Genomic DNA, 6,971 nt, shown 5'->3' with positions numbered 1-6,971 from the left:
ATAAAGCACAGTTTGCAAAACAAACTAGGAGTTTAACATCGCTGTAACACTACTAACTAAACTACACACTTTAGTCTGATTTCACAGCTTTCCTGCTGTCCTTTTTCTGCTCCAAGACCTAATTCAGAATACCATGTGGCATTTAGTCATCACCCTGGTCTCTTTCAGTTGTGACAATTATCCAGTGTTTCCTTTTTTTTTTTTTTTTTTATGTCTTTAGCTCTTTCGCAGAGTATTGATCAGGTGTTTTGTGCAGTGTCCCTCACTTGGAGTTTATTTGATGTTTTCTCCTGAATAGATTGAAGTTATGTATTATTGTAAATATCACTGAGGTGATGTGCTCTTCTCATACTAGGAGTGCATGGTATCAACATGATTTATTACTGGTGATGTTAGCCTTGATCAGTTGATTAAGGTAATGTGTACTAGGACTCTCCACCATTAGGTTAATATTTTTTCCTTTCTGTTCTCTATTAATCAGAAGTGATTCACTAGACAAACCCAATTCAGGAGGTGAAGTGTTGAATTCCACCTCCTGGTGGGAGGATAATGAAAGAATGTGTGGACATATGCTAAAACCTCCAAAGTAATTAATGACTATTTGGGGGAAGATACATTGAGGTTATGCAAAGATCATGTTTCTCCTTAGAGTTTTGGTCGCTAATCACGGAACTTATCTATGAATTTTGCCTGCAGCAATTATTACTGAGGTGTCCCAGTGATGAATATCTGTCACCATTTATTCTATTGCTATGACTTGGAATTATTCTGTAAAGAATATTTGTCCCTTCTCCCCTCCTTATTTATTTAGTCAATTGTTCATTTATATCAGTATGAGCTCATAGACATTTATTGCATTTTTATTTATAATCCAATTCTGATTATTGTTATTATTATTATTTAAATTGTACCAGACTTGGTCATTGGAAACTCTTTCAGGTAGATACAACATCTTTTTGACCCGATCCTTTTTTATTTTGCTTTTTAAAAGCAACAATAATAAAGTATGGTGTACATTACAACAATAGTATAGTATTGGCTCAACATTTTCTTCCTTTTTATATTTTTCCTTTTTATATTCCTGGACAGAATGCTCCAGTCCAGGCTCATGTTGTATTTTCCCTCCTTTAATGGTAGACTCAGCCATTCTTCAGGGGTTCCTGAGTTCTCTTACTGAAGAATGAAGGTTAGAATCTAAGATATGGAAGCTGGGTGTACTCATTGCTACTGGAGTGTCACTGTTTCTGGCCTTCTCAGTAAACAGATCTAGGAAACTGCACATACATACATATATGTCTTCCTTCATCTATTAATCATATACCTATCTTTATCTCTGTTTCTGTGTATCATCTCTATTTCTATCACTATCTCTATATAATAAAGATGGGGCCATACTGCTATATCTGATTTTAATACACTGCCACTGAGTTTAACTGAACTTTCACCCTTGCTAATCTGTAATTTTTTTCTGCCAGGAAGGAATCTGTTTGTCATGATTTATGATTCATTTTTTATGTGTTCAAGCCCAGAATAAATGTAAATTATTTGCTGAATTGCTAACCTGAAACCTATGAAAAAATACAACAAGAGTATAACTTTTGGATTTTTATGTACAATTTCTTGGGTTTTTAGTCTTATGATATTCAATTAAAACAATGTTTTCCAAAGTCATTAGACTAGCCACGTTCTTCTCCACTCCTTTTAGTGAATTGACTTCTTTCTCATAATTAAATGTTTGTGTTTATATTCTTTGTCACTTGTATATTCTTTGTTCTGAGTTTTGCTTCATCTGATAAAGGTACATTATGCATATCTTTTAACAGAGTAATTATATAGAGATACTATATAACAAGAAGTAAATCTGAATAAAATACTAAGGATATACACAATAAGAAAATATGATGGAAAGTATGAAAATACTGAGATTCATGGAGGATGGGATATGGTCCATAAAGTTCTAATTATAGTTATGAAGGAGACAATAGTTTTAATGGGAGAAAAGCAAATAACATGTGAAAGTATTCCAGAGTGGAAAGAATATAAATCCTCAGTACAGAAAACATAATGAAACTAAAATAGGTTAAATGAATATAAGCCCACAATCAGAACAACTGTAATGAAAAAGCAGAACTCAGAAGACAAAGAAAAAAATACTAAAACCAACCAGAGGCAGGAAAATACAGGCTATGTACAAAAGAATATCAGTTAGGCTACAGATGTTTTAGTAAACAGCCAGAACACGGTGGAAAAATATCTCTACAATTTTGAAAGCAAATGTGTGTCAGGATAGAATCTTAAACCCAAATGAGCTACAGTGTATGTGTAGTATGTGAAATAGTTTATGTGAGGTAATAACAGAAATCACAAAATCTAAAAATAATACAAAAACAAACATGTTACATCTCAAAGTATGTGGATGCAGATCACATGGATTCCTGTGATTAACACCTAAAGGGAATTTTATAAACTGAAATGACCAATTAGCTAATAATGATTAAATGTTAAAATCCTAAGCATTCAAAATTTTAAAATATTATATAAGCAGTATTGAATGTATAGTATAACAACAAACTATTTGAAGATTCTATTTTTTAAATTTTCAAACTACCTTTAGAGGAGGATATTATTAATAATCTCATTTTGCAAATGAGGAATCTGAGGCTCAGAGAGATTACATAACATGAACAAGGACACAGAACTTGGTAAATGCAGAGTGAAGGTTCAAATAAGTAGACTAGCTGCAAAGATCATAATCTTAGTCAATAATGTGTTTTCTATGTTGGTGAAAGAACAGTAAAGTAAGCCTCTGAATGGTAAAACAAAACAGGAAAAATATAGGTAAGGGCAGAAATTAATAAAATATGGAATACAGACTCAGATATAATAAATATAACAATAGTCAAATATTATAATACTCAATTACCATATGCCTTAAATTTTAAAATCTTGATGAAATAAACACCTCTTGGGAAAACGTGACTCATTTAAATTGAGTCAAAAAGAAATAGAAAGCCTGAATAGACCTACACAATTTAGTAAGCAAGTAAAATGTAACATGAAACACACACATATGCCCACATAGACAAAGCACACTATAAGAAATGTATACAATGGAATATTACTCAGCCATTAGAAAGGACGAATACCCAGCATTTGCTTCAATGTGGATGGAACTGGAAGGTATTATGCTAAGTGACGTAAGTCAATTGGAGAAGAGCAATCATTATATGGTTTAACTCATATGAGGAATATAAGAAATAGTGAAAGGGATTATAAGGGAAAGGAGGGAAAATGAGTGGGAAAAATTAGAGAGGATGACAAAACATGAGAGACTCCTAACTCTGGGAAATGAACAAAGGGTAGTGGAAGGGGGAGGCAGGCAGGGGTAACTGGGTGACAGACAATGAGGAGGGCACTTGATGGGATGAGCACTGGGTGTTATATGTTGGCAAATCGAATTTCAATTAAAAAAATAATAAAAATAATAAAAGAAGTACCTGAAATAAAAAAAGAAATTTTAGAAACAATTTTATCAAAAAATTATAGGAATAATATATTACAAAAACTTCCAGGGGAAAAAAGCAACGCACTTTATGAGGCTTATAACCTGGATAATGATTGAGAAACATACAAATGAGAAAAGAACATTACAGAGAGTTCTTACAAATGAATAAATGCAAACATTTTTTAAATTTTTAGCTATTTCAATTTAATAATGCAATAAGATACATAAAATGATGAATGGAATATATTCAAGAATATTTAAATATTAGAAATCTAGTGATGAAATACAGCACATGGATGTTGAATAGCACCTTGACCTTATTCACTAGTTGCCATCAGCCCCCTGTTTGTGATAACAAAATAATGTCTAGATATTATTGCCAATGTCTCGTGGGGTGTAGAATCACCCCCAGCTTAGAATTGCTGGTAATTATGAAAATCTAAGAGAATCTTCAGATATTACTTATACATTCCAGTTAATCAAGTTTGATGATGTAAGATTGTTGTTCAATGAATATAAAGTTGCAGTTATACAATGGGTAAGTTCTGCTAGAGATCTGCTGCATAACCTATAGTAACAATACAGTATTGTGCACTTAAAATTTTAAGAGAGTAGATCTTAAATGTTTTTACCACAAAAACAAAAAGATAAACAAAAACCAAACGAACAAAATCCCCGAAGTGATGCAAAGAAACCTTTGGAGGTAAGAGATATATTGACTACCTTGATTATGGTGACAGTGTCAACGCTTATATGTATAAGGCCTAACTCATCCAATTGTAAACATTAAATATGTTAAGGTTTTTTTTTTTTTGTATATCTGTTATATCTCCATAAGCCTTAAAAAGAAAACATACATTTACACAATGTTCATAGCAGCTTTATTTGTAAGAGCCCATCTGGAAATCGCCCAGATTTGGTAAATGGTCAGTGGTAAATGGTTAAACAAACTGTGGTACTGCCGTGCAATGGAATACTGCTCAGCTTAAAAAAAAAAAAAAAAAAAAAAAAAGTAAGGAACTATTGATATATAACAATCTGTATGGATCTCTGCACTATGCTGAGAAAAAAAGCCAAATTCAAAAAGTTACATACCATATAGTTGAATTTATATATCTTTCTTAAAATGACAGTTAAAAAATGGAGAACAGATCAACTGTGGCTATGCTTCCCTAACAAGCAAGAGGAAGGTATGTCTTTCAAAAGATATCTCAAGAGAGTTCCTTTGTAGTGACAGAACAGTTCTGTGTTAGCACCATGATGGTCATTTTATAAATCTTTTTTTTTCTTATATCTTGTTTTATTTAAATTCAATTTAGTTAACATTTATTGTCTTACTAGTTTCAGGGGTAGAGTTCAGTGATTCATCGTTGCATATAACACCCAGTGCTCATTACATCCCAAGTCCTCCTTAATGCCATCACCCAGTTACCCAACTCCCCACCCACTTCCCCTTCAGCAACCCTCAGTTTGTTTCCTATGGTTAAGAGTCTCTCATGGTTTGTCTTCTTCTCTGATTTTGTCTTTTTATTTTCCCCTCCTTTCCTCTATTATCCTCTGTTTTGTTTCTTAAAATTCACATATGAGTGAAACCATATGATAGTTGTCTTAGTTTTATGAATCTAAACAGTGGATAAAAAAGTATGAAGCTATACACAAAGATGTACAAAATTGAATTCATGCAAAAATTTTTACTTTTTAAATTTTTTATGCAAAAACTCTTAGAAGAGATTTTCAGTGATTTACACAATGCTAAGCAAGACACAAGTGAGAGATATAAATATATCAAGCATTTAAGTGGAACTCAAACAATCAAAGCTATACAGTGTCCTGTAGTTTTTATTTATGAATATTAAAGTTTGACTGTTTGATTTTAAAATCATTATAAAGTCTCCTCCTCATTAAAATTATTCTAATTCTGTCTCTACTTTTAGGGATTTTTATTGTTTTAAATTAATTTCTATTAATATCGACACCGGGTCATTTGGAAGAAAAATACTTATGATAGATTTTCATGGTTCAGTTTACTCTTTATTTTTAGTGCCCTTCTCTGTCTTGAGGAAAGCTTTTTGTCCCCCTAAGTTCAAACCATTGATACAAGATTATGCTTTTTGTTTTCTTTTCAGTTGCATTTTTCAGATATATCTTTCTTTCAGATACATCTTTGATCACTCTTTTTCTTTCAGACATCTTCAGACATCTTGCTTTCAGTTATAACTATGTCTTATATTTAACAAATATCTGTTTTTTTCCCTTTGAATGGCTGATTACAAATGTGTGGGGAGTATGTGTAGGAATGTGTCTATGTGTATATACCTGTTCTCATATGCTTGGCTTTAATTATATCACCTCATTGTGTATTATATTTGCACTATTTAATTCTTCCCTTTAATCTTTCTTTAAAGTATTTGATTTGCATTGCAAAACAAAACAATTGTTTTCTGTATGTGTGTTTCCCTTCTGAATTTGGAGGGGACTTATAATCAGGACTTAGTTCTCTTGTGATCATATTATTGCTTTACATGTACTACCAGCCTTTCTATAATGCTATATTTTAGTTATTTTGTGCGAATGATAAGGACAACATAATAATTAATATTTTCTGTTTTCTCCTCCTTCCTATCCTAATTCTAGTTTTGCTTGGCCTTACTGTTTTTTGTATTTCTCTGCATTAGAATATTCAAGGGTGGGGTGTGAAAGGAGGGCCTTTTAAAATACAGTGTTTTCTAGATCTCAGCCCCAAAGATTCTGATTGTCTGAGTTGGAGCCTGTGTGTTATTATTTATAAAATTTATGGTAATGCTAATATGTAGCTAATGTTGAAAAACAGTCAACGGATAATTGTCAGAGCTTTAATTAAAATGCATCTTTGTCAGTCTCTATTCTTGGATATGGCTCTGCTGCTCTTGCAAGTAGGAAATCTCTCTAGTTTACAATGAATCCTGGACAGCAAAAGGTAGTTCATTTGTATATGTGTGTGTGTGCATCTGTGTATTTCTGTGTAGACTTTTTTTTTTAGTATGATTTAGCCATTAATACTTGTCAAATGACAACAATTGGCAAGTCCAGGGCATTTTGCGACTCTGCTTCTTCTTTATCTTGAAACCCCTGAAACTTTTTGTAGTAGTTTGGGCATTTGCTTATGAAGATACCACCAACCTAGACCCTGTCTCTCGACACTACTAAAAAAGTTTTAAGGAGGCTATCACAGCAAGTTCATGCAGCCCAGACTTGGAATTTCAAGCATAAACTCTTTGATTTTGCCTACTTTGGTGGCTTGTTTGGTTTACTTGATCTGAAAGATCTGCTAATTTTGTGTCCTCTGTGGTTGTCTTTTTTACCACTAGTACATGTGGTTGCTCTTTTCATATAGTGTATTAGAGTTATAGATCTGTGCTGCTTCAATAAAGATGTGTATGTGTGTGCGTATGTGCATGCATTGTTTTTGAGAGAGAGAGAGAGAGAA

This window comes from Canis aureus, chromosome 18 (assembly GCF_053574225.1).
Source record: "Canis aureus isolate CA01 chromosome 18, VMU_Caureus_v.1.0, whole genome shotgun sequence".
Taxonomy (NCBI): domain Eukaryota; kingdom Metazoa; phylum Chordata; class Mammalia; order Carnivora; family Canidae; genus Canis; species Canis aureus.
Note: the sequence above shows the minus strand (reverse complement) of the source record.